The sequence below is a fragment of the Syzygium oleosum genome, unplaced genomic scaffold (genome assembly GCF_021117445.2).
Source record: "Syzygium oleosum isolate NSW1041296 unplaced genomic scaffold, Sole_v2.1 Sole_v2.22, whole genome shotgun sequence".
Classification (NCBI taxonomy): domain Eukaryota; kingdom Viridiplantae; phylum Streptophyta; class Magnoliopsida; order Myrtales; family Myrtaceae; genus Syzygium; species Syzygium oleosum.
Genome location: NW_026607506.1, coordinates 4,282,243 through 4,310,135, shown reverse-complemented (window position 1 = coordinate 4,310,135; position 27,893 = coordinate 4,282,243). Strand labels below are relative to the sequence as shown.

The window sequence follows — 27,893 nt, the reverse complement described above, 5'->3', positions numbered from 1 at the left end:
AATCATTCAATTAAAAACATAAGTAGAGTAGAGCTGGAATTGACCTTATGACCAATGACATGGTAGGTTCTAAGTTCTTATGTATATAAATATTTTGGATTCAAAAAATTAGAAAACCGATTCTAACTATGGGTTCCGGTGAAAATTTGACCAACTCTAAAATTGCTCGCCCGTGCTCCAAATGGAGTCAAATGAGAGTTTATTTGTTCAACTCTAGCCGAAGTGCACCTCTCTCTCTCTCCTCTCTCTTCCTCTCTCTTCTCTCTGCAACGAAAAGCAGTATATAGTAGTGATAGCAGGAGAGAATCGTTCAAGCGGCACGATCGCTCGGCAATCGGCATTTCGGATAACCCCCGCGAGTACGGCGTAGGGCATCGCTTTGCGTCTGAGAATTCTTCCGACTTCTTCGACCGGTTCGCGCAGGAGGTAAGTTAGGTAAGGTAAGGAAAGGAATGATTCTCCCTGATTCTCTCTCTCCATGTAGCTCTCTCTCTCTGTCTGCACGACAAGCAAGGTCCGCGCTCTACTTTCCTTAGAAAACCTTTAGATCACAACCTCGCTGGCTCGGTTCATTCGCGATCCGAGAAAATGAGAATCACCGGAGGAACTGGCGACGAGCTACGAATGACCTGCATTTGGAAACCAATGGCAATGTAGTACCTCTGCCAGTGTAGCTCTTTCGGAGTTGACATTTCTGTGTTCGATTTGAGTTGATGCCACAAAAATACTTTGGAAAAGTGTCAAATAAGGATCCAAAGTGGGTCTATTTTGTCAAAAAAGACCCCCCAAGTGCTCAAATCAGTGTCAAACAAGGACCTGAGTTCATCGGTCAACCAAATGTTTGCCGGCCGGCGAGCGTAAGACATTTCCTTTCATTTTGTTTTCCATTTCTTTTTCTTTTCTTTTCCTTTTCTTTTCCTATCTTCTTCCCGGTCGCCGAGCCCAGAGGCTGAGGCCGGCGAGGCTGGCCCAGATCTGGCGAGGGCGGAGCTCGCCATCTTGCCCAGCCATGGCGAGCTCCGCCCTCGCCTCACCCAGCGATGGCGAGGCTCGCCCTCGCCAGTGCCGGCGAGGGCCAGCCTCGTCGGCCTCAGCCTCTGGGACCGGCGACCGGGAAGAAGATAGAAAAAGAAAACGAAAAGAAAGGAAAAGAGAAAGAAAGAAAGAATTTTTTTGGATAAATTGGCCCTATTCCGGCGCCGGAAATGTCTCACGCTTGCTGGCCGGTGAAATTTGGCCGGCCGGCTGGCCGGCGAGCTCAAGTCTTTATTTGACACTGATTTGGGCACTTGGGGTCCTTAATTGACACATTGTCTACTTGGGGTCTTTTTTGACCAATTAGATCAACTTTGGGTCCTTATTTGATGTTTTCCCTTGACATTTTCCTAAATACTTTAAACATGCCCAATGTGAAGTTGATAGTCCGAATCTTTTATCGCGAAACAATGACCATTGGCGTGTACAATAGGGGGAAAAATATGAGAGTCCGAGAGAGTTTTTTAGGAAAACTACTTACGCATGATTCTCTGGTGAATACTAAGAATGAAAAAAATCTCATATGAGGGACAATTCTGTTGTACCTGGAACAGATCCTCCGATTGTAATGAATCTTAACTCTTCACAAGTTTGTTTAATTCCTATACAAATTTCACGGCCTTTTGCGATCAACAGGCCAAACTTGTCTTCTTTTTGTAATCCGATGGTCATCGGATGATAACCAATGATCTCTCAGTTGCAAAGTATGTAGAGAATTTATTTTGCTAAGGACTTCCAAGAGTACTTATTGAATAACTAAGTGTGAAGATTTTCAGTTCAAAAAACTGATTTTTCTCCTGTTATCTTGCGAAACAATCATGGCTTTAGAATGTGTGCATTTTGAGTGAAAATGAAAGTGTATATAAACATCACTTATATTTAAATTTATTTCAGTTTGCATATGGAAATATTCACAACTTGTACAATTAAAAACATGGCTTGCAGGATAAGCCAGCAATGACTTTCCCACAGGTCAGTATCGATTACTCCGTCTTCCAGTGTATTGACCGACTTGGATGCAGCTGAAGCATCGGCATCAAAACTAGATTTATAAAGACAGGTAAGAGGAGCCAGAGGCAGCACAGATTGGAAGAAGATAAGATGAGAGCGGCCGTGTTGTGGTTTCTGCCAATGGCCTTGGCCACTTTTACCGAGAAGGACCACTGCGACCGAACATGCGGGAACATAAGCGTGCCTTTGCCATTCGGTCTCGACGAAAGTTGCGCGAGGAACTCCTCCTTCGTCCTTACATGCAACCGCACTTCCGCACCCCCGAAGCTGTTCCTCGGCAGCAACATTGAGGTGTTCAACATATCTGTGGAGAACGGGACGATGATCGTTGGCAATTACGTAGCACACGTCTGTGGTGACCAGAATGCCCATCGGCTTAACGACTCTTACTCTGAAACATCGATCCGAATGGGCGAAGACTGGCCTTATACATTATCGGACACCCGGAACAAGTTCACGGTCTTCGGTTGCGACACGTTGGCTCTTATCTCAGACGCAAACCGGACTTCCGGTAGTGGATGCTTCTCCTATTGCAATGGGTACGTCGACTTCAAGGCCCAGACCGCTTGCTCCGGCTTTGGGTGCTGTCAGATATCAATCCCCAAGGGCCTCAGGAGCCTCAATATAGTCATAATAGCCAGCGTGGAGAATTACACCTCAGTTTGGAACTTCAGCTCTTGTGGATCAGCGTTCGTAGTGGACCAGGAGTCGTTTAATGTCTCCGATTACGAGCTTCCTTTCCCAGATGGTATACCAATACACTCAAAGATTGTCCTGGATTGGGTAGTTCAACGGAATTTGACCTGCGAGCAAGCGCAATCGCAATCGAACCGATCAAGCTATGCCTGCGGCGCCAACAGTAGGTGCTCTTACTTCACGAACGGGCAGGGTTATCGATGCTCCTGTGAGGCTGGATACACGGGGAATCCCTATGGCTCGCGAGGATGTGAAGGTATTGTTATCTTCTCTTTCCGAGCCATAAATTATATGTTTGGATTGGGCCATAAGTTCCGCTATTCAACATCCTCAAACCATTCGACCAAAAAAAAAATTCCTCAAACCAGTTATTCACTAAATTGAGTTAGATGCTTCAATACAACCAATACGTAATTTTAAGAAGCAAAAAAAACACATAAACGTACATTTACAGTTCACCGTTGATTTTGTGTGATATAGACCTCGATGAGTGTAAGGATCCACGACAATATCCATGTCACGGGAATTGCAAGAATACGATCGGGAACTACACATGCAACTGCCCATTTGGCACGAATGGTGATGGCAAAATTGGTTGCCAAACTTCTCATCTTGTCATGATTGTTGCAGGTAAATCTACTTCCCTTGCGATGGTCGCTCAATAATCTAAGCTATTCTTGCTTTAGACTACGAAGTGGCTTGTGTTAAGATGTTCTGAAATTGTATCTGATTCTACTTTGCAACTGAGAAATCGTTGGTCACCACACCACTCAATGACCATCGGATTTTAAAAAAAAAGGCAAGTCTCGCCTGTTGATGGCAAAGGCCGTAAATTTTTGTGTCATAAGATTATTTGGAAAGGAATTACAAAAAATTTTGAGGAGTTTCGATCCATTACAATCCGATAATCTGTTCCAGGTACCACAGAACTGGCCCTCATCCGAGGTGTTTTTTTCTTTCTCGGTGTTCACCGGGAGACCCACACGGACACACTCTGTTTTTCTTTCTTTTGGTCGTTTATTCACTGCACACACCACACTTGTTTTTTCTTTTACTTCAAAAACACCCCAACCCCTTTTGGCTAAAAGGCTAGAAGGTCCAATTTATATCTTATTCGACCAAAAAAAAAACTCTTATCTAAAAATTGCAAGTTTACCAACATGACAGTAAGTACATAAATGACCGTGAAACGTGATTTGAAGAAATAATCACAAGGTCGTCGACCCTGAAATGTGACCACTGGGGAGAGACAGAGAGAAAGAGAGAGCAAGGGGTTTGTGGGCACTTCGATGACCGCGGTGGCATTCATGATGATTGTGGCTTCGAAGGGCATTTGATGGCCAATGGCTAAGGTGGATGTGGGATACATGGAATTGGATTGGTATGGTTTTGCAAAAAAAAACTCTCTCGGACTAAACCCAATTCGCTTGAAATAATTAGTAAGTGAACAATATTTTTATTACCTATAATAATTTATAGGGAAAATGACACAAATAGTCCCTAAACTTTGACCTAATGTGCAATTTGGTCCCTGAACTTTTAATTTGTTCAATGTAGTCCCTGAACTTTAACCTAATGTTCAATTTGGTCCCTGAACTTTTGATTTGTTCAATGTGGTCCCTGAACTTTTAATATGTGTTCAATTTAGTCCTTGAACTATTTGAAAATGTTCAATATAATCCTTCCGTTAATTCAAGTGCAGGGACTATATTGAACATTTTCATATAGTTCAGGGACTAAATTGAACACATATTAAAAGTGCAGGGATCACATTGAACAAATTAAAAGTTCAGGGACCAAATTGAACATTATGTTAAAGTTCAGGGACTACATTGAACAAATTAAAAGTTCAGGGACCAAATTGCACATTAAATCAAAGTTTATGGACTATTTGTGTCATTATCCCTAATTTATATCTGAATATATTTGTAGACAATAAAAATATTTTTCGTTCATTCATTTTTGTAAGCGATACAAGCGATCATTTTTAAGAAAATATTTTACAAATCATTCATTTTTCGCAAAATAAATAAATGCTAAAAATTATTTAGAATTGTTCCCTTTTAGGCATCCTCCCGTGAATTAAAAAAATATTCAATTAATTGTCTACTACAGCAAAGAAATAGAAAAATAAAGAAAGAAAGTAAAACGAGTAGAAAGAGACGAACAGAGTTTTTGAGAGTAAACAAAAGGAAGCTATGGGACACGCGACAGATCTTAGGACACTGCTTGTGTAATCATTTGTAAATTGAAAGAGCTAAAACAATGTGAGCTGAATGCTTCCTCATTCACTTTGGTTTATCACAAACCTTCGTCATTATAATCAAGGAAAGACATTTGGAGGGGTAATAGAAGATGCTGGTAATATGTGTTTCAATTGAGTTCAATTGATTCGTTAAGGACATTTATAAGGATTGTTACATGATACATAATATGTGTTAACTCATTTGTCACAGAAACCATTTTTATCACTTTAATTGGGTAGTCATATTTTGAAAGATATCTCAATCATCCAAATAAATGGTGATGGATGACGATTATGTAACAACATATTAAATGGGCAATCCGTTTGAAATTAATTTCTTTTGTGAACTATGTGGACCGTATAAGGATTACATGCTTGAATCATTAATCTTGGAACATATATTCTTTGGCAGTGATTGCTTTGCCCATCCTCAGCATAACTTCTGTTGCTTTAGTCTTTGACGCGTGGAGGAGAAGCAAACAGAAAAACTTCAGACGAAATGGAGGAAAGCTCTTGAAACACCACAGAGTTCAAATCTTTACGGAGGCAGAGCTGGCAAAAGCAACCAACAACTATGATGATAGCAATAAGCTCAGGGAGGGCGGTTTCGGTTCCGTCTATAGAGGAAGAATAACGGGGGACACCGTGGTCGCAGTCAAGAAGCCAAAAAATGTGCACAAGTTTCTAGTAAGGAAGGATTTCCAGCATGAACTTGAAACTGTGATGCAAATGAAACCACAAAAATGTGGTAAAACTCCAAGGCATATGTCTAGAGACTAGAATACCCTTGCTGGTTTATGAATACATTTCGAATGGTACCCTCTTCCAACACATCCATCAAAATGCATCGACCATCTTAAGATCGTGGAAAAATCAGCTCAGAATAGCCGCCGAGGCTGCTCTTGCACTCAAGTATATGCATTCCTACGCAGAACCCCCAATCATTTACGGCGACATCAAGTCAGTGAACATACTTTTGGATCACAATTACTCGGTAAAAGTGTCTGATTTTGGAGCTTCAGTACTAATATCACCAGAGCATAGTAATATTATAGCCACTTAAATACAAGGCACATTGGGCTACATCGATCAAGAATATTTAACCACCGGTATGATAACAATTAAGAGTGATGTATACAACTTTGGAGTTGTCCTCGTGGAGTTGCTCACAGGAAAGAAGCCAACAAGTTTGTTTTCCAAGTCCAGAGAGTCGATCAATATTATCCATTATTTTATCTCTTCTGTGAAGGATAAGACTCTCCCCAATGTCATAAACTTGGAGGACGCTAGTAAAGAGGAAATGGAGAGAGTAGGAATGGTTGCTGAGATTGCAATGAAGTGCTTGGACCGAAGCGGTGCGAAGAGGCCCACAATGAGGGAGGTGGTTGAGCAACTCGCCAGGATTAACCACAAGCTCGACAGCTCAACAGTTGAAGAAAACAACGAAGTGACCGAATGCAAAGTGGATGAAGTAAACCTCTATTCCCATGCGACTTCAATTACTTGCGAGATGAGCCAACATGGGACGTCAAGCTCTATTTTCTGATCTGGAAATGGATTCAGCAGGTTCCAGCATCTGATACCTTATTACTATTAGTAACATGTGTGAATTGTCCATAAGGACTTCTAGGGTTGAATGTGTAATCTGACTATTTATTATGTTTGCCATTTGCTTTGGACTTATATTTGTGCAAGCATTTGTGCAAGTAAAGGTCACAATCTAATATAATATATGTAAAGTTGTGCATTGAAGTGGACTTATACGAGGCTGATAAATGGCCATTTTGACATTATCATAATCTCTCTTCCCCTTTAACTCTCTTCGTTTTCTTTTATTCCTCACATATTGTAATAATAGGTCAGACAAAAAATCTACTCACGCCTTTTTATCTTCTTTTTCTTAATCTAATCCCAATTCACTTTTTTGGCAAGTGAAAGATAATAATTGTTGGCGAAAAAGACAATAATAGGCTAGAAAAAGTATCTACTTTTACTCATTTTTTTCTTTTTTGTAAGATCTTAATTTGATATGATGGAAAAAAAATAACATTCAATTTACTTTATATTCTCTTTTTTTTTTTAATTCAATTGATCTAATCTCAATTTTGATGTTAAATCGGAGTGAGAGTGGGAAAGACAAATCGATTCAATACTGAGAAAATAACACATCTTCCAACCATGATATGATTACTCATAAATAAGATAAAGGATGATAGTCAAACCTATTGGACTCTGAGCTCTACATTACTTTAGTTAATTCATCAGGAACAAAAAGTTATTATCCAAACCTATACGAGAGGATCACAAAGACAAGAAAGAAGAATCAGGGAATTCCTTTGACAATAATTTTATTGTGTAACAAATTATTTTAATTTTTAAAAAGATAAAGAAATGATTTTTACAACATCAACAGAAAAATATAAAATCTGCCATTTAAGATGAAAGAACTTAAATTATTTCGTAAGTTTGATCATTAAAAACCTCGATGACTCATCGAGGTTTTATATAATATCTCAAACGATAGCAAAAAAAGCAATCTCAATTATCTTCTCATTGACGATGAGAAACACTAGCTAGCAAGGTGTACTTAACTTATATTATAGGCAATAGAAATAACTTGTACTGTTTAGTTCTTTCTTCCTAGATTTCAAAAAATATTTAGTCGTCGGCCGCAGTTTTATATAATATCTCAAACGATTGCGAAAAAAGCAGTGTCAATTATTTTCTACAAATAATCATCAACAAATTGACACATAGATAAAAAATATATATATATACTTTTAATTGATTTGCAGGTGTCATTCAGAAGGGTGCTCCTCCGGATGGATCACAGAGAACCCCACAACGCCTCTTCTGCTATGCTTTTTCTCTGGCGTTTTGTCTTGTTCTTCAAAAGACTTCGAGAGACTGGGAGTCTTCTCGCACCCAGAGAACGTTGCGAGTCTCATGTCACCGCACCAAGTCTCCATCCATGGTCACCAGGCGTTGGGCCCAGTGGTTTTAGTGCGGATCCAAACCCTATTACGGTACTTTTCTACAGAGCAAAAAAAAAGGTACTTTTCTATATTTAATTTTTGATGTGTAACACATGTTACTTTAGTTTCGTCATGATAGACGAGCGTAATGGAATTTTCATCTAGTATAAAAATTATGGTTTGAAAGAACTCCATGATCAAAACCATTTGGTGATAACTTTCAGTCAAATCATTTTGGCTTACGATCTTGAATTATTGGCTGAATGATTAAACATATATGCGATAAATTCCGATACAACATCTCATATTTAGAATAAGTCTCGCGAGTCACACTGTAAAGGAGCTTTACTAGACGCATTGTGAATAGACAAATTGCATGTATTCGTAATATTTGTTTAAGTCGAATAGTTCAGATACTTTGTAACTTGTTTTGGACTACAGGTCAAGATTTTTGGGATTGTAATAGCAAGTCAATCACCCTTTTAAGATAAGATGATTTTAATCAAAATCAAAATACTGTTGTGATTCTGTTCACAGCCTAAGCAGGGTATTCTCTTGTAAGTCATCTTAACTACAACACGTAGTACCACTAATGGTTTAGATATTTAAATTGCACCTTCATGCGCCACAATTATAAAAATTTTTAGATGTTAAAGAAGATATCACCTCATGACACTTGTTAAGTAACCAAAAGTATATATATTATTAATATTTAATATTGATTTTTATCGTTATATGTGTAATTAATATTTATAAATTGAATCCTTCTCCATAACGAGGTGGCATTGATTTTCAAAACTCAAACACAAGGTTGACTAGAATTCGTATCACATGGACATTGTGACGACTTGTTACATCATGTTAGTATGCAATCGATCCAAGATATTAACTAGAAAATTCTAGAAAAAGAGAGAGTATTCCATCTACAGGTAGTCTTAACCATATTTAATCACTAAACACTGAAATATTGCATACAAAACGACATGACTCCTATGTTCATTGCCTCAGAACATTTAAATAGAGGCAATTTTTTAACTAAAACAAATTATGACCATTGAAAGTACGTTATAGTAAATAAAGAATCTGTTGCTTGAACTTAGTCCATTGACGTAATGTAATTGCAACCATCATGTGGGACTCATTTGTACGATCTGCATGACCAACGACTATGATGGATTTGGTCTCGTGGTCTTACATGCATGAAAAAATTTTGCCAATAAGGATAGTAGTTTTTAGGGGTCAGCGGTTTCACCAGGTTCCAGGCTCCGTATAGGTTCCACCTGGAATCTACCCTATACACCTTGGAATCTGAAACCTACCATGTCACAGATTTTAGGGTCCGTTCCAGGGTCTACCCAGATTCCACATGTATTATTAATTGAACAATTGCAGTGAATCATTATCATTAATGACCACCACTTGTTTCTATGATCTACTGACTACAACTTATATTTAGACATATAAAGAATATGAAACATTAACAAGTCATAAAATGAAAGCTCAGACTAGTGGTTCCGAATTATATACTCATCATCTAACATCATGGATCACGCGAAGACATAGACCAAGAAAAAACACACAAAACTTGTTTAAGGTTTTAGGTTCCAAGTTCCAAGTTTCAGGTTTCAAGTTCTACCTACCTAGAACTTGAAACCTACCCGTTGAAACAGATTCTCCAATTTTTAGAACCTGGAATATATCCTGCATACCTTGAAACTTGGAACCTACGGATTCCCACTGATCAGGTTTTCAGGTTCCAGGTTCTACCCTGGAACTATGCTTACCTAGTAATTTTGCTATCCCATTAATAGATTTCCCATAAATTAGGTGGTTGAAGGTTAAGAGAGATCCTATTTTGGATCCTATAATAATAATAATAATAATAATAATAATAATAAAGTAACGCTTTACATTGTCCCATGACTAGACTGTTAAACTTTCTCTTGATTAATGATGTATTTAGCTATATTTAATAACCATCAACCAAGTCCCGTTTTCGATTTTTTTTTTCCTTTGGAACTACCATAACAGTACTTTTGGATGCTTGTCTCACTTTACCAGAAACTACCCTTAGAAAATTCTTGAGATTATTGCAAGATTATGGATTTTGATGATTTCAATACAACTTTGTATGACCCTAAATATGATTATGGGTACATGTCGAGTCTAAGGGGAGAGTATATGATATTTGTTAATATGCATATTAGAGGACTATTTAAAAAAAATTGGAATATAATTATCTCGGTTCTCGTGATGTAAGAGGTGACTTCTTTTTAGAAAATAATAGTTCCCGGAGCGAAAAAAACAGAGAATCCCACAGAGAAACCCACAATCTCTCTTTTGTTTACTTTTCCTCTTGCATTTGTCGTGTTCTTGCACTGAATAAGGCGCTGCGAGTCTCTTGTCAATGTCGCCACCAAATCTTCCCCGTACGAGATATTATTCGGTCACGGGGTGTTAGGCCCGGAGGTTTTGGGGGCGCATCCGGGTCACACCCGCATGACCCGAATACACAAGTTCCCAATAAATTTCAACCGTTCGATGATGTCGGTTCCACGTGCAGCCCACGTAAACAAACGCTGAAGATCCACTAGGCTTATTTATATGCGAAGCGTGTTATTAAGGTTTCCTTGGGTGCCGTTTCGGGCCAACTGGGTCCGTAGCCAGCACAAAAAAGAAAAGGTCTCCTCGCAGGTTGATATGAAGGTGGTTTTCGATGTTAAACTTTGTTGTGAAACACGTTACTTTAGTTTGGTCTCGAAAGAGGGACTCAATGATCAGAATAATTTGTTGGACAACTTTCGTCTTAGTCAAACCATTTTGCTTTAAAATCTCAAATTATTAGCTAGGTGATTAACATTTAATTTAAATTCGACAGATCTCATCGTTGCGTTTCACACTCAGAATAGCCTTGCTAACCTCTCTGTAAATGGAGCTTTACTAGATGTATGTACGCGTGCATTCGTGACATTTGTTTAAGTTGAATAGTCAGGACCCTTTCTATTGACAAAAAAAAAAGAGCCAATATCTTGTTTTGAATCACGTTCAAGGTTTTCGGAATTGTGATGGCAAGTCTGTTACCATTCAATCTAAGATGAATTCAATCAAAATTAAAATAAAACCATTGTTCTATTCACAGCCTAAAATGGGTTTTCTCCTACAAGTGATCTTAGTTACTACACATATTATAAATTAATGGTTTAGAAATTTAGACCAGGACAACATGTAATATTATTAAATTATATCTCGAATTTAAGCCTTTTACGGACCGACTTCATTGAATAAATACAAAGACGAAGGGCAAATATCGATCAAACAAGTGGACGTATTTGTCTCTCATTTATGGCGTACAAAAAGAAACTAGTGGGGACAAGAAGGAAAGAAATTTATGATAAATTCTAAACTGATAAATCTATAATAAATTTATTCCAAACTAATTTTTTGACTACTAAAAATCTCAAACTAGTATACCTGTAACAAATTTAAACTAGATAAATACCACAAAAAATCATAAACTGGTACACATATGACAAACGGATAGTAAAACGCCAAACTTGTACACCCATCAACAACCACGTGTCATCCAACTCAAAAATTTGACAGTAAAATTTAACAGAAACTAGCGAAAGGTAAAATTGTCATAAGTGTACCTGTTTAGGGTTTTTGGTGATCAAAAAATTAGTTTAGGATAAATTTATCACAGGTATACCAGTTTGCGGTTTTTCGTGATGTTAAACATTTATTTATCACAAGTTACTTCACAAAATTATGCGGCATCATACATTCCTGGGGTCAATAATTGCTGAAAGTACGAGACCTAAGACAAAGTGCCTTCATTTAATTATCCAGCAATTACTTACTATATTTTCTAGCAAGCATAGTTCACCATATCTTTTCCAAAAAAAAAACATGTCATACATCACCAATATATAGGAAATTTTACATAAGCAGCCACACCCATTCACGATTTGAAGATTATAACTACCAACTCTTTTAAATAAAAGGTGTATGCAGCTGCTTGTATAAAATTTTGTTTACACTAGCTGTATATGCTATAAATACTTTATATTTTCTATTATCTTGCAATTATGTATATTTACAACAAGGATACTCGTGCAAAAAAAAATTATTGTTGCACATCATAATAACATTACTGTCATAATATTATTTGACAGGTAAAATGGGAGGAAAGGGTTACCAACATTGATGACTCCCTCTAAGAGTTACCTTAAGAAATCCATACACGCGATATAATGCTCCGTTTGAAATGCTGCTAATTTGATCAAACCTGTCACCTGACGCTTACCATAATATATGAGAGTATAATCGAGATAATCCTATATCATGGCATAGTCAAACATACGCAGCAAACGAATTACGGTTTCTTGAGGTCGAGAAGCAACTAGAAACCTGTGACCATCCTTTTCACTAGGACAATGACTATGGCCGCATTGCCCTTCATATGTAAACTGTCTTTTGCACCGGCAATTGAATAATAATCCTTTTTATATTGGTTTCTTTATTCTGTGTTGCATTTCTTTATATTGCCCTTCATAGTTCACTATTTATTTTTGGAAATTTAGATTATACACCGCCGGTATAAAAAAAGTTTTACATAAGCAGTCTCATCCATTCTTGATTTGAGGATTATCAATGTCCACTCTATTATAGACATGCAACTATACTAAATTAATCTAGCATTTTCAGTTTTCCAAGAATCAAACAATATAAAACCCATAGAAGTAGAATAACTCGACAAGAGCTCATTGACATAAAATCATGAATAGATATCCACGGTATTGCGAAAGTCACCATCATCTTTTTTTGGGTGCCGATTCACGTCATTGGGAAAGGTCCTCCTCCGAAATGATCAACACAGAATCCCACAATCTCTCCTTTCTTTACTTTTTCTCTCGCATTGTCTTCCTGCGAGACATTTGTGGGTCACCCAGAGTTGGGCCCGGTGGTTTTAGTGTGGATCCAAGCCACACTTGCATGAACCAGATGCACAAAATTCTAGTGAATTTCAACTGTTGGACGATATCGGTCTCACATGATGCCCCGTGAATCGACGTTGGAGATCCACTAGGCTCATATACATGCAAAGCATGCTTAACGTTTTCTTGGGTGCGGGTTGGGCCAACTAGGTCCGAAGCTAGCATGAAAGTGAAAAGACTACTTTACATGTTAGGTACTTTTCTATGTTTTAACTTTTGTTGTGCAACACATGTTACCTTTATTTGGTCTCGATAGATGGGCGTAATGGATTTGCATCTAACAGCAAAAGTGATAGTTCGAAAGGGGACTCAATGATCAAAACAATTTGATATCGTAGCCAAAGCATTCTTTTTTAAAATCTCTAATTATTGGCTGAGTGATTAAAAGCATTCTTTTTTAAAATCTCTAATTATTGGCTCAGTGATTAAATGCTAAATTTGGATACGACGGATTCCGTGATGCCGCACGAGAGAAGCACAGTGACTCTAAGTCTCGTTGATGATAGAAAATGGTATTACTGGCGAGAAATTTCTGAGTTATTGTAGTATTAATGGCTCTTGAGCAATGCATTGGGGCACATTTTTGTGTTTTTTTCCTGTTTTTTGCCAAATCCTTTTACAGTAATTATTATTTGGATTTGCAAGTCTAGGTTGAGTTTCGATTTGGGTGAAAATAGTTCCCTTTAGGTATCCTCCTGTGAATGGTTGACAAAATCTTCAATTAATTACCTACTAAAAGACACAAACAGGAAAAAAAAAATAGTGAAACTATTGGACACGTGGCATATCCTAGTACATTGCTCGTGTAATTTGCGGTTTCACTGGCAGAGCATGGTATAATAATCCTTGTTTAAATTGAGAATTTGCGGTGGATGTATTAGTTTTCCCCAGGGTATTAAAATGCATTTTCTCATCTATTACATATTTAGAGTTATTGAAATTTAACGTATATATGTAAATGTCAAAATTTGGATAATATAGCTACAAAAATTTGGATAGGCTAAGGATATATGGATCCACACCTAAAAGCTTAGTGGTAGCGGGGTTCATAGACTAAGGATAGGCACCGGGAATCCCCACAAAAATTGCTCGGCAAGGCATCCTCCGGGACATTGGGTGGGGCTAGTATTAACACTACCTCGCCTAGCGAATCCGCCCTGTGTACACTATTAAGAAAAGAACATATTTTTATTTTTTTTTATTTTAGGGCAAAAGCCATAAAAAATTATGAACTATGTTTATTGTGACATATTTACCCTAAACTAGGCAGAAATCATTTCTATCACCGTTAGTTATATTTTGAAATCAATGGTGATGGTTACAGATTATGTTGAAAAGGATAAAATGGGTTGTGTGTTTGAAATTAATTTCTATTATCAACTATGTGGACTGTATAAGGATTATATGCTTAAATCATTAATCTAGTAACATAGACTCTTTGGCAGCGATTGTTGTGGCCTTCTTCTTCATTATTGTTGGTGGTTTGGTCATTGAAACGTGGAGGAGGAGAAGCAAAGGGAAAAACTTTAGACGAAACGGAGGAGAGCTCTTGAAACACCAGAAAGTTCAAATTTTTACGGAAACTGAGCTAGCAAAACCAACCGACAACTATGACAATAGCAATAAGCTCAGCGAGGGAGGTTTCGGTTCCATCGATAGAGGGAGAACAGCAGGGGACACCATGGTCGTGATCAAGAAGCCTAAAGATGTGCACGCATCTCTAATAAAGGGCGATTTCCACCATGAACTTGAAGCTGTGATGAGACTTCACCACAAAAGCGTGGTGAAGCTCGAGGGCATATGTTTGGAGACTAGAATACCCTTGCTGGTTTATGAATACATTTCAAATGGGACCCTCTTCCAACACATCCATCAAAATGCGTCGACCATCTTAATATTGTGGAAAAACCAGTTCAAATAGCCCCTAAAGCAGCTCTTGCACTCATGTATATGCATTTCTACACAGAACCCCCAATCATTCATAGCGACATCAAGCCAATGAACATACTTTTAAATCAAAACTACTAAGTAAAAGTGTCAGATTTTGGAACTTCAATACTTATATTGCCAGAGCAAAGTCATATTGTAGACACTGAAATACAAGGCACATTGGGCTACATCGATGCGAAATATTTAACCACCAGTGTGCTAACAATTAAGAGTGATGTGTACAGCTTTGGAGCTGTCCTTGTGGAGTTGCTCACTGGAAAGGTGCCTACAAGTTTTGTTACTAAGTCCGGAGAGCTAATCAATATTATCCTTTGTTTCATCTCTTCCGTGAAGGATGAGACACTCTCCCATGTCATAAACTTCAAGGGCACTAGTGAAGATGAAATGGAGAGAGTAGGAATGGTTGCTGAGAATGCTGTGAAGTGTTTGGATCAAATCAGTGCGAAGAGGCCAGCAATGAGGGAAGTGGCTGAGCAACTCGCGACGATTAACCCCGAGCACGACAGCTCGACAGTTGAAGAAAACAATGAACAGACCCAACGGAAAGTGGATGAAGAAAACCTCTACTCCCATGCGACTTCAATTACTTGTGAGAACAGCCAATGTCAAGGTCTCTTTTCTGATCTGGGAATGGATTTAGCAAGTTCCAGCATGTGATGCATTTATTAATATTGTAACATGTCTACACCAGGACTTCTAGGGTTGAATGTGTGTAATCTGAATATATGTTTGCCATTTTCTAGAGACTTTTATGTGTGCAAGCATTTGTGCAAGTTTAAGTGTCACAATCTAATATAATATCTGTAATGTCGTGGATTGAAGTAGAATTATAGGAGGCTGACATACAGCCATTATGTCATTATCATAATCTCTCTTTCCATTTATCTCTCTTCCTTTTCTTTTATTCCTTACATATTATAATAATAGGTCAGAAAAAAAAATCTACGCACGCCCTTTTTATCTTTTCTTTCCTTAGTCTAATCCCAATTCACTCTTTATGGCAAGTGAGTCGGCGAAAAAGACAAAAATAGGCCAAGAAAAGTATCTACTTTTACTCACTTTTCCATTTTTGTAACTTGCTCTTAATTAGATATGATGGCAAAAAAATAACATCTCAATTTACTTTACTTTCTCATTATTTATAGTTCATTTAATATAATTTCAGTTTAGATGCTAAATAGGGGTGAGAGGGGGAGCCAAACCAATTCAAAACTCACAAAATACCATGTTTTCCGGTCAAACCTATCGTACCCTGAGCTCTACATTATTTTAGTTAATTTTAACAAAAAGTTCTTATCCAAACCCATATGAGAGGATCACAAGATCAAAGATGTAGAATCAGGGAATTTACTTGATAAATACTTTATTGTAGAACAAAGTCTTTAAAAAATAAAGAAATAACTTTTACAACATCAAAGCTAGATATACAATCTGCCATTTAAGATGAAAGAAGTTATATATATTATAGTTTGATACCTAAAAACTACGAAGAAAAACACTAGCGAGCAAGAGATACTTAACCTACATTAAAGGCATTAGAAATAAGAAGTACTTTTTGTTCTTTCTACCTGAAATTTACAAATTTATGGCTTGGACTCAATTAATTTTTAAGTCATTGACCGCTGTCTTGTATAATATCTTAAACGATAGTGTAAAAAGTAGTTTCAATAATTTTCTAGCAAATAGTCTTAAATTAAATTGACAAACAGATAAAAAAAAATATACTTTTGATTGATTTGCAATTGTAATTTGAGCGTGACATTTTTTTTAAGATTTTTCCAAAAAAGAATCTCTTATCAAAAGATTGGAAATACAAAGTCACTATAAAATAATGGGAGAAATACTAAAATAGTAAGAAGATTTTGTGATCCCCGTGCTAAGAGTGGATTTGGGAGAGCTTTCGTCCAATGCTTTATAAAAGTGCAAATTACTTTAGACTAAATGGTTTTCATGAAATGCAAATAGACTAGGGTTTTCTGCAACGCAATTTTTAAAATGAGAGAGAGAGAGGAGAGGATCGAGGAAACCCAACCTGTTGGAAGCAATCGGAGCCAACGAGGATTGAACTGTCAAAGAGACCAGGCAAGTTGATGCCAAGGATCACGCCTCCTCGGACGACCCAAGCGAGCTGATGCTAAGGGTCTTGCAACCTTGGGCGGCCAGGCAAGGCGACTCCGAGTCTTGCGACCTCAGTGGCCCAAGGTTGCGTGACCTCAATGGCCCTCCCCTGGGCATTTGAGGTCGAGCAACCCCAGTTGAGGGCAATTGAGTTCGTGCGGCCCAAGTGTCACCTTGCCTGAGTCACGCAACCTCGGTTCGATGGCCTCCAGCAGCAACCTAAGGCGACATCAGTTAGATCTAAGCCCGCCGATGACAATGAGTGATGACAACCAAATCTACACAGGAAAGTGAGGGTAAGGGTATAACCGGAACTTGAAAATTTTAATGAGGCCAAAGTTGGAAAAAAAAAACATTAACCCTAAAAGCGGCATTCCAAAATGCCGAATGCCAATGTTTGGTAGGACTTGTCTGGGGCTAAGCGACTTTGGAAAAGTTAATTTTGTCTCAGAAGTCTTTGAGAATGCGGAACCAAACACCTCAACTTTAGCACTTTGGCACAAAAGCTTTGAAAGTCCAAAGTCCTTAGAGATTACTAAATCATACGCACCCTAAGCTAGGTTTTCTTGTAGTTTACCTTCGAGTAATGCATCTTTGCTTATTTTCTATGGCTCCCTTACATACCAAGTCACCACAATGCTAAAGACTCTGGTAGCTCTAATCATCTGTTGGCACATGAAAAAGAATGTCAGTAAATGGCCGATTTCTATGTAAGTTGAGCACATCTTATTATGAAGATTAGAATTATCATATGCGTTGCCAATTATAACTCTTACGGTGAGTCAACCCCTTTGTATATTTGCCCCTAATTGATAGTCAAAATCAGCATATCCAACGCACGATTCCAAGTCGACTACTTTTTATATTTGTTTGGAAGTACAATTACAAATGTACTTTGCGATGCTAATCTTATTTAACCAAATACTGCAATATATTATTAGAAATTTCTTGAGATTATTGCAAGATTTTTTCTTTTTTAATGATTTTAATACATATTTACATGACAATAAATATGGTTATGGGTTGGGTACATGTGGAGTCTACACGGAGAGTATATAATATTTTCTAATATTCATAGAAGAAGACTACTTTTTTTCAAACACTCGAATGTCATTATATCTGTAATCCGAGATGAAAAAAGTGGCTTTTCTTAGAGACTTACAGTTTCCCAAGTGAAAATATTAAAAATTCTCTACAGAGATAATCGTTAATATTGTTTTCTAGTATAGACAAACATTTATACTAGTATGAATTCAACCTTCTAGTTTTGCAAGGTACATCTATACTAACATGAATACAACTTTTTCAGTTTTGCAAAGAATCAAACCACTCAAAACCTATAGAAGTAGCATAACTGAATTAACAAGTAACAACGATTGTACCGGCATGAGGTCATTGAAATGAAAATAGGATCCGTAATATGTTTTTTGGGTGTGGCTGTTGTTATACTTCATCATCTTGCTCTGAGACCGAGAGATCATATCCCCATAGGTTAGTAAGAAGACTGAGAAACACACTTTGTGGAAGCCCTGTACTCCTACTGCTCCTCCATGGCTATATAGAATGGTCGAGCCACGACCATTTCGCATAATGCACATTTCGTCGTCGAGAAAGGTCATCCTCCATATGGATCACGGGGAACCCCACGAGGTCTTTTCTGTATGCTTTTTCTTTTCTCTTGCATGTTATCTTGTTCTCCGAAAGACTTCGAGATGACTTGAAGTCTTCAAGCACCAAGTCTCCCCTGTTGGTCACCAAGCGTTGGGCCCGGTGGTTTTAGTGCGGATCCAAGCCGTGCTTGCACGAACCGGGTGCACAAGGTCCCGATGAATTTCAACTGTTGGATGAGATCAGTCTTATATGGGGCTCACATAAATTAACGTCAAAGATCAACTAGGCTCATTACCATGCGAAGGATGTTATTTTTTTTTTTTTCCTTGGGTCCAAGGCGGGGCCAACTGGGTCCGAAGCCAGCACGAAAAAGTGAAGGTCTCCCCACATATTAATCCAGGGTGCTTTTCTATGTTTTACTTTTGTTGTGTAACACGGGTTACTTTAGTTTGGTCAAGAGAAAGGTGCGTAAAAGACTTTGCATCTGATATGAAAAATGACAGCTCGAAAGGACTCTATGATCAAAACCATTTGGGAATAACTTTCAGTCAAATTTTTGTTTTACAATCTCGAATTAATAACCCGAGTGATTAAACATTTAATTTGTATGCAATAAATTCTTCCACGACATCTCACATTCAGAATAGATATCGCTAGCCACACTGTTGAGGAGTTTTAGTAGATGCATGTGAACAAACGAATTGCGTGTAATCGTGACATTTGTTTAAGTCGAACAATCCGGATACTTTGAACTGTTAAAAAAAAGCTAATAACTTGTTTTGGAATATGTGTCCAGATTTTTTGGGTTGTGATAGCAAGTCAATTACTCTTTTTAAAACAAGATGATTTTAATCAAAATTAAAATACGACCGCTATTCTATTCACCGCCTAAGTAGGGCCTTCTCCTAGTAACAATCTTAATTATTACGGGAAAAGTGTTAGAAAAGTCTTAAACTTATTACACGGTGCCAATTTAATCTTAAACCTTTTAATTGTGCCAATTTAGTTTTAAACATATTAATAATTTGGAAAATTTCAAATTGTACCATCATGCGCTCCAATTATATAAATTCTCAGATATTAAGAAGGTGCCATCTCATGTCATTTGTTAAGAAACCAAAAAGTATATAAATTAATACTTTTTAATACTGATTTTTATTGTTATATGTGTAATTACTATTTATAAGTCAAATCCTTTTCCATTACGAGAGGGCATTATTTTTCAAAACTCAAACACAAAGTTGGCTAGAATTCGTATAACATGGATATTGTGATCGACTTGTTACATCATATCAGTATGCAACCGATCCATGATATTAAGAAGAAAATAGGAAAAAGGAAAGTATTCCATTTGACAGGCAATCCTAACCATATTAAAACTGAAATATTACATACAAAAGGACATGACTCCTAGGTTCATTGCCTAAGAACCTTTAAATAGAGGCAATTTTCCAACTAAAAGAAACTATGGACATTGAAAGTACATTGCTGTAAATAAAGAATCTCTTGCTTAGGCTCGGTCAATCGACCTAATCCAATTGCAGCCATTGATCATATGGGATTTATTTGTGCGGTCTGCATGATTAACGGCTATGATGGATCTCCTCCAGTTGTCCTAGGTGCATGAAAAAATTTTGCCAATAAGAAACATGTTTTGTAAGTAGTTTTGCTAGAGAGCATTGTTAATTCATTGATACATCGGAATAACATTTAACATTTCTCCATAAATGATGTGGTTAAAGGTTTAGAGAGATCTCATTTTGCATCCTATAATATAATAATAACAAAGTTATCTTTACATTGTCCTACGACTAGACTATTAATCTTTTCTATTAATTAATGATGTCTTAAACTATACTTTAATAACCATCAACCAAGTCCCTCTTTCCATTTTCTTCCCTTTTTTTGGAACTACTATTACAAATGTACTTTAGGATGCTTATCTCATTTAATCAAATACTCCCGCATCATCATTAGAAAATTTTTGAGATTATTGCAAGATTATGGTTTTTGATGATTTTAATACATCTTTATATGACCCTAAATATGGTTATGGGTTCATGTCCAGTCTATGCGGAGAATACACAATGTTTGTTAATATACATATAATTGGCCTACTTTTTTCAAACACTAGAACGTCATTATCTCTGTTGTTGGAGATGTGAAAAGTAAATTCTTTTAGAAAAAAAGATATGTATATTAGAAGTTATAAAACTTATCACGAATGTGCAATTGAGTCCTAAAACTTGGAAAAAGTGCAATTGAGTCCTAAAACTTGTCAAATTAGTTCAATCGAATCTTAAAGTTAACACCGTCCAATTTACTAATGAAAAATACTGACGTGTCTTATTTTATTACTTTTCTTGAGACACAAGCGCCACGACAGAAAAAGATAAAAAAAATATAAATTAAATTAAAAAAAACTAAAAGTTCAAAAAAAATAGACCCAAAACCAGTGTCTACGGCGAGGTGACCGCCACCACAGCCGTCGGGAAGGGGCCAAGGCCTTCTCAAAGCCCGACGACTCTCCCCAAGTATTTAATATGAAATATACGATTTTAGGACTTGATTGCACTTTTTGTGAATTTTAAGATTTAATTATATTTTTATGATAAATTTTATGATTTCCGGTGAACATATCCTAAAAAAAAAATAGTTCCCGGAGTAACAAAAAAGAAAGATAATTCTATGTGGAGATGATCACAATTATTTTCTTGGGAATCCCACAATCTCTCTTTTCTTTACTTTTTCTCTCGCATTTTGTCGTGTTCTTCGAAAGACTTCAAACGACTTGTAAGTCTTCGTGCACCGTCGCCAAGTCCCTCCCGTACGAGGCACCATGCGGTCAGTCACCAAGCGTTGGGCCCGGAGGTTTTAGTGCGCATCCCAGCCACACTTGCAAGAACCGGATGCACAAAATCCCAATGAATCTCAGCAGTTAGATGACACTGGTCTTATATGGAGCCCACGTAAATGAACGTTGGAGATCCACTGGACTCACCTACATGCGTAGCATGTTGTTAATGTATGGGTGCAGGGTCAGGCCAACTGGAAAGGAAAAGGTCTCCTCAAAGTTTCTCCTCCTCCGGATGGATCACAGAGAACCCCACAACGCCTCTTCTGCTATGCTTTTTCTCTGGCGTTTTGTCTTGTTCTTCGAAAGACTTTGAGAGACTCGAAGTCTTCTCGCACCGACAGAACGCTACGAGTCTCATGTCACCGTCACCAAGTCTTCATCCGAGGTCACCAGGCGTTGGGCCCAGTGGTTTTAGTGCGGATCCAAACCCTATTAAGGTACTTTTCTACGGACCCCAAAAAAAGATACTTTTCTATATTTAATTTTTGATGTGTAACACACGTTACTTTAGTTTCGTCATGATAGAGGAGCGTAATGGAATTTTCATTTAGTATAAAAAGGATTAATATCATAAAAAACTCCAAATCAATACATTTGTGATTATTTTACCTTAAATTAATTTTTTGACCATAAAAAATCTCAAACTGGTGCACCTATGACAAATTTATCCAAAACTAATATTTTGACTACTAAAAACCCCAAATTGATACATTTGTGACAAATTTACCATACGTTAGTTTCCGTTAAGTTGAATTAATACAAAAAAAAATCATAAATTGTTACACCTGTGACAAACGGAGGGTAAAACATAAATCAAGCATATCAGTCAACTTTCGTGTGTTATTTAACAAAGCAATTTGACGGTAAAATTTAACGGAAACAAACTAAGGGTAAATTTGTCATAGGTGTACCGGTTTGAGATTTTTGTTGGTCAAAATATTAGTTTTTGGTAAAATTATCACAGATGTACTAGTTTGGAGTTTTTTGTGGTATTAACCCGTATAAAAATTATGGTTCGAAAGAACTCCATGATCAAAACCATTTGGTAATAACTTTCAGTCAAATCATTTTGGCTTACAATCTTGAATTATTGGCTGAACGATTAAACATATATGAGATAAATTCCGACACAACATCTCATATTTTGAATAAGTCTCGCGAGCCACACTGTAAAGGAGCTTTACTAGATGCATTGTGAACAGACAAATTGCATGTATTCATAACATTTGTTTAAGTCAAACAGTTCAAATACTTTGTACCGTAAAAAAACGCTAATAACTTGTTTTGGACTACGTGTCAAGATTTTTGGGATTGTAATAGCAAGTGAATCACCCTTTTAAGATAAGATGATTTTAATCAAAATCAAAATACTGTTGTGATTCTGTTCACCACCTAAGTAGGGTCTTCTCTCGTAAGTCATCTTAATTACGACACGTAGTACCACTAATCGTTTATATATTTAAATTGCACCTTCATGCGCCACAATTATATAAATTTTTAGATGTTAACAAGATATCATCTCATGACACTTGTTAAGTAACCAAAAGTATATATATTATTAATATTTAATATTGATTTTTATCATTATATGTGTAATTACTATTTATAAATTGAATCCTTCTCCATAACGAGGTGGCATTGATTTTTCAAAACTCAAACACAAGGTTGACTAGAATTCGTATCACAAGGACATTGTGACAACTTGTTACATCATATTAGTATTGAATCGCTCCAAGATATTAACCAGAAATTTCTAGAAAAGGAGAGAGTATTCCATCTGCAGGCAATCCTAACCATATTAATCACTAAACACGGAAATGTTGCGTACAAAACGACATGACTCCTATGTTCATTGCCTCAGAACATTTAAATAGAGGCAATTTTTTTAACTAAAACAAATTATGACCATTGAAAGTACGTTACAGTAAATAAAGAATCTGTTGCTTGAACTCAGTCCATTGACCTAATGTAATTGCAACCATCATGTGGGACTCATTTGTGTGATCTGCATGACCAACGATTACGATGGATTTGGTCCCGTGGTCTTACGTGCACGAAAAAATTTTGCCAGTAAGAATAGTAGTTTTTAAGGGTCAATGGTTCCATCAGGTTCTAGGCTCCGTATAGGTTTCACTTGGAATTTACCCTACATACATTGGAACTTGAAACCTATCAAGTCACAGGTTCCATGGTCGGTTTTAGAGTCTATCCAAATTTCACCTGTATTATTAATTGAACAATTTTAGTGAATCATTACCTTTAATGACTACCACTTGCTACTATGATTTACTGACTACAACTTATATTTAGATACACGAAAAATATGAAGCATTAACAAGTCATAAAATGAAAGCTCAGACAAGTGATTCCAGATTATATACTCATCATCTAACGCCATGGAACACCGTAAATCACGCAAAGACATAGACCAAGAAAAAATATAAAAAACTTGTTTAAGATTTCAGGTTCTAAGTTTCAGGTTCCAGGTTCCAGGTTCTACCTGTCTAGAACTTGAAACCTACCTGTCGAAACAGGTTCTCCAATTTTTAGAATCTGAAATCTATACTGCATACCTTGAAACTTGGAACCTACAAGTTTCCACTGATTAGGTTCTCAGATTCTAGATTTTACCCTGAAACTATACTCACTTAGTAGTTTTGCTATCCCATTAATAGATTTCCCATAAATTAGGTGGTTGACGGTTACGAGAGATCCTATTTGGGATCCTATAATAATAATAATAATAATAATAATAAAGTAATGCTTTACGTTGTCCCATGGCTAGACTATCAAACTTTCTCTTGATTAATGATGTATTTAGCTATACTTAATAACCATCAACCAAGTCCCATTATCGATTTTTTTTTTCCTTTGGAACAACCATAACGGTACTTGTGGATGCTTATCTCACTTAACCAGATACTACCCTTAGAAAATTCTCGAGATTATTGCAAGATTATGGATTTTGATGATTTCAATACAACTTTGTATGACCCTAAATATGGTTACGGGTACATATCGAGTCTACGGGAAGAGTATATGATATTTGTTAATATGCATATTAGAGGACTGTTTAAAAAAATTGGAATATAATTATGTCGGTACTCGAGATGTGAGAGGTGACTTCTTTTTAGAGAATAATAGTTCCCGGAGTGAAAAAAAGAGAATCCCACAGAGAATCCCACAATCTCTCTTTTGCTTACTTTTCCTCTCGCATTTGTCGTGTTCTTGCACCGACAAAGCGTTGCGAGTCTCTTGTCAATGTCGCCACCAAATCTTTCCCATACGAGATATTATTCGGTCACTGGACGTTGGGCCCGGAGGTTTTAGTGCGCATCGGGGCCACACTTGCATGAACCGAACATACGACATCCCAATAAATTTTAACCGTTCGATGATGTCGGTTCCACGTGGAGCCCACGTAAACAAACGCTGAAGATCCACTAGGCTTATTTATATGCGAAGCGTGTTATTAAGGTTTCCTTGGGTGCCGGTTCGGGCCAACTGGGTCCGTAGCCAGCATAAAAAAGAAAAGGTCTCCTCGCAAGTTGATATAAAGGTAATTTTCTATGTTTTAACTTTTGTTGTGAGACACATTACTTTAGTTTGCTCTCGATAGAGGGGCGCAGCGGACAATATAAAAAATGACTGTCCGAAAGAGGACTCAATGATCAGAATAATTTGTTGGACAACTATCATCTTAGTCAAATCATTTTGCTTTAAAATATCCAATTATTAGCTAGGTGATTAACATTTAATTTAAATTCGACAAATCTCGTCGTGGCGTTTCACACTCAGAATAGCCTTGCTAGTCTCTCTGTAAATGGATCTTTTACTAGATGCATGTACGTGTGCATTCGTGACATTTGTTTGAGTCGAATAGTCCAGACTTTTTATATTGACAAAAAAAAGAGAGCCAATATCTTGTTGTGAATCTAGTTCAAGGTTTTCGGGATGTGATGGCAAGTCTATTACCATTTAATCTAAGATGAATTCAATCAAAATTAAAATAAAATCTTTGTTCTACTCACAGCCTAAAATGGGTTTTCTCCTACAAGTGATCTTAGTTACTACACATAATATAAACTAATGATTTAGAAATTTAGACAGGGACAATATGTAATATTATTAAATTATATCTCGAGTTTGAGCCGTATATAGAAACCGATCCAATTGAACAAATACAAAGGTGAAGGGCAAATATCCCTGCCACTAGAAGACAAAGAAGAGGGCACACTTGCTTTATTATATTCGATCAAATAAGTGGGCTTATTTTCCTCGCATTTATGGGCGTACAGAAAGATACTAGTTGGGCCAAGAAGAAAAGAAAAATAAAAGGGTAAGATAAATAAGTTTTCTTTTTTGTTTCTAGCCCTAGCCCTAGCCCTAGCCCTGGTTGTCTCTTTCTCGTGATAGTCGCGCAGTGAGTGAGGGGGTTCCTTCGGCCATGCTTGAAGCCGCACAAGAGGAGCATTAAACTTCCTGTTTTTCCGAAATATTTAAACAACTATTAACGTGCCAACAATATCACGAAAAATTCAAAATTAATACACTTATAATAAATTTATCTCAAATTAATTTTTTAATTACCAAAAATTTCAAACTAATACATTTATAATAAATTTACCTCAAATTAATTTTTTGATTACTAAAAACCTTAAACTAGTACACCTGTGATAAATTTACCCTCCGTTAAATTAGATTAATACCACGAAAAATCATAAACTGATACACATGTGACAAACGGATAGTAAAATCCCAAACTTGTACACCCATTAACAACCACTTGTCATCCAACTCAGAAATTTAACAATAAAATTTAACAGAAACTATCGGAAAGTAAAATTATCGTAAGTGTACATGTTTAGGGTTTTTTGTGGTAAAAAAATTAGTTTAGAGTAAATTTATCATAAATATACCAATTTACGATTTTTCGTGATATTAAACCTTCATTTATCACAAGTTACTTCACAAAATTATGCGGCATCATACATTTCTGGGGTCGATAATTGCTGAAAGCACGAGACCCAAGACAAAGTCCCTTCATTTAATTATCCAGCAATTACATGCTACATTTTCTAGCAAGCATAGTTCACCATATCTTTTCCAAAAAAACATGTCATACATCACCAATATATAGGAAATTTTACATAAGCAGCCTCACCCATTCACGATTTGAAGATTATAACTACCAACTCTTTCCAATAAATGGTGTACGCAGCTGCTTGTATAAAATTTTGTTTACACTAGCTGTATATGCTATAAATACTCTATATTTTCTATTATCTTGCAATTATGTATATTTACAACAAGGATACTTGTGCAAAAAAAAATTATTGTTGTACATCATAATAACATTACTGTCATAATATTATTTGACAGATAAAATGGGAGGAAAGGGTTACCAGCATTGATGACTCCCTCTAAGCGTTACCTTAAGAGATCCATACACGCAATATAATGCTCCGTTTGAAATGCTACTAATTTGAGCAAATCTGTCACCTGACGCTTACCATAATATGTGAGAGTATAATCGAGATAATCCTATATCATGGCATAGTCGAACATACGCAACAAACGAATTAAGGTTTCCTAAGGTCGAGAAGCAACTAAAAAGTTTCAAACATGTTATCAGGGTGTCTTGAGAGGTCAGAAAATACTAAGAAGTAATCCTTAGCCAAATTGTGATAACTCCTATTTTTCATTTTACTTCGTCTTGCATTTTTTGATAAAACTATTCCTATATGAGTAATGCTATATGTACTAAGAAATCATATTAAAAATTTTATAATAAATAATATGGCAATTTTTTTATTAGTTTCTTAAACAAGCCAGTCATTTAAAGAATAGATCCCACTTGTTTGAACGCTCAACTGAAATTTCCATATCACTTATGAAAAAAGTTTTAGTAGGATTTCTTTATACATATTGAATTTCTTACACTATATACGCTTGTTTATTCTTAGATACAAGATAGCGCAAAGTTTGATACGCAGCCTTAATATCATAGCCGTGTAATTGTATCAATCTTCAGTGTACTGTGACCATCCTTTTCACTAGCACAATGACTATGGGCGCATTGCCCTTCATATGTAAACTGTCTTTTGCACCAGCAATTGAATAATAATCCTTTTCATATTGGCTTCTTTATTTTGTATTGCATTTCTTTATATTGCCCTTCATAGTTCACTATTTATTTTTCGAAATTTAGATTGTACACCACCGGTATAAAAAAAGTTTTACATAAGCAGTCTCATCCATTCTTGAGTTGAGGATTATCACTATCCCCTCTATTATAGACATGCAACTATACTAAATTAATCTAGCATTTTCAATTTTCCAAGATTCAAACAATATAAAACCCATAGAAGTAGTACAACTCGACAAGACCTCATTGA

The 27,893-nt window shown here is 36.6% G+C and overlaps 2 pseudogenes; both read left to right on the top strand.

Moving 5' to 3' along the window:
* The first annotated feature begins 1,929 nt into the window (after window positions 1–1,929).
* Window positions 1,930–6,734, top strand: LOC130140782 (wall-associated receptor kinase 3-like; annotated as a pseudogene).
* Window positions 6,735–14,267: 7,533 nt separating this feature from the next.
* LOC115669949 (wall-associated receptor kinase-like 1) lies at window positions 14,268–15,566 on the top strand (annotated as a pseudogene).
* The last annotated feature ends 12,327 nt before the right edge of the window (window positions 15,567–27,893 follow it).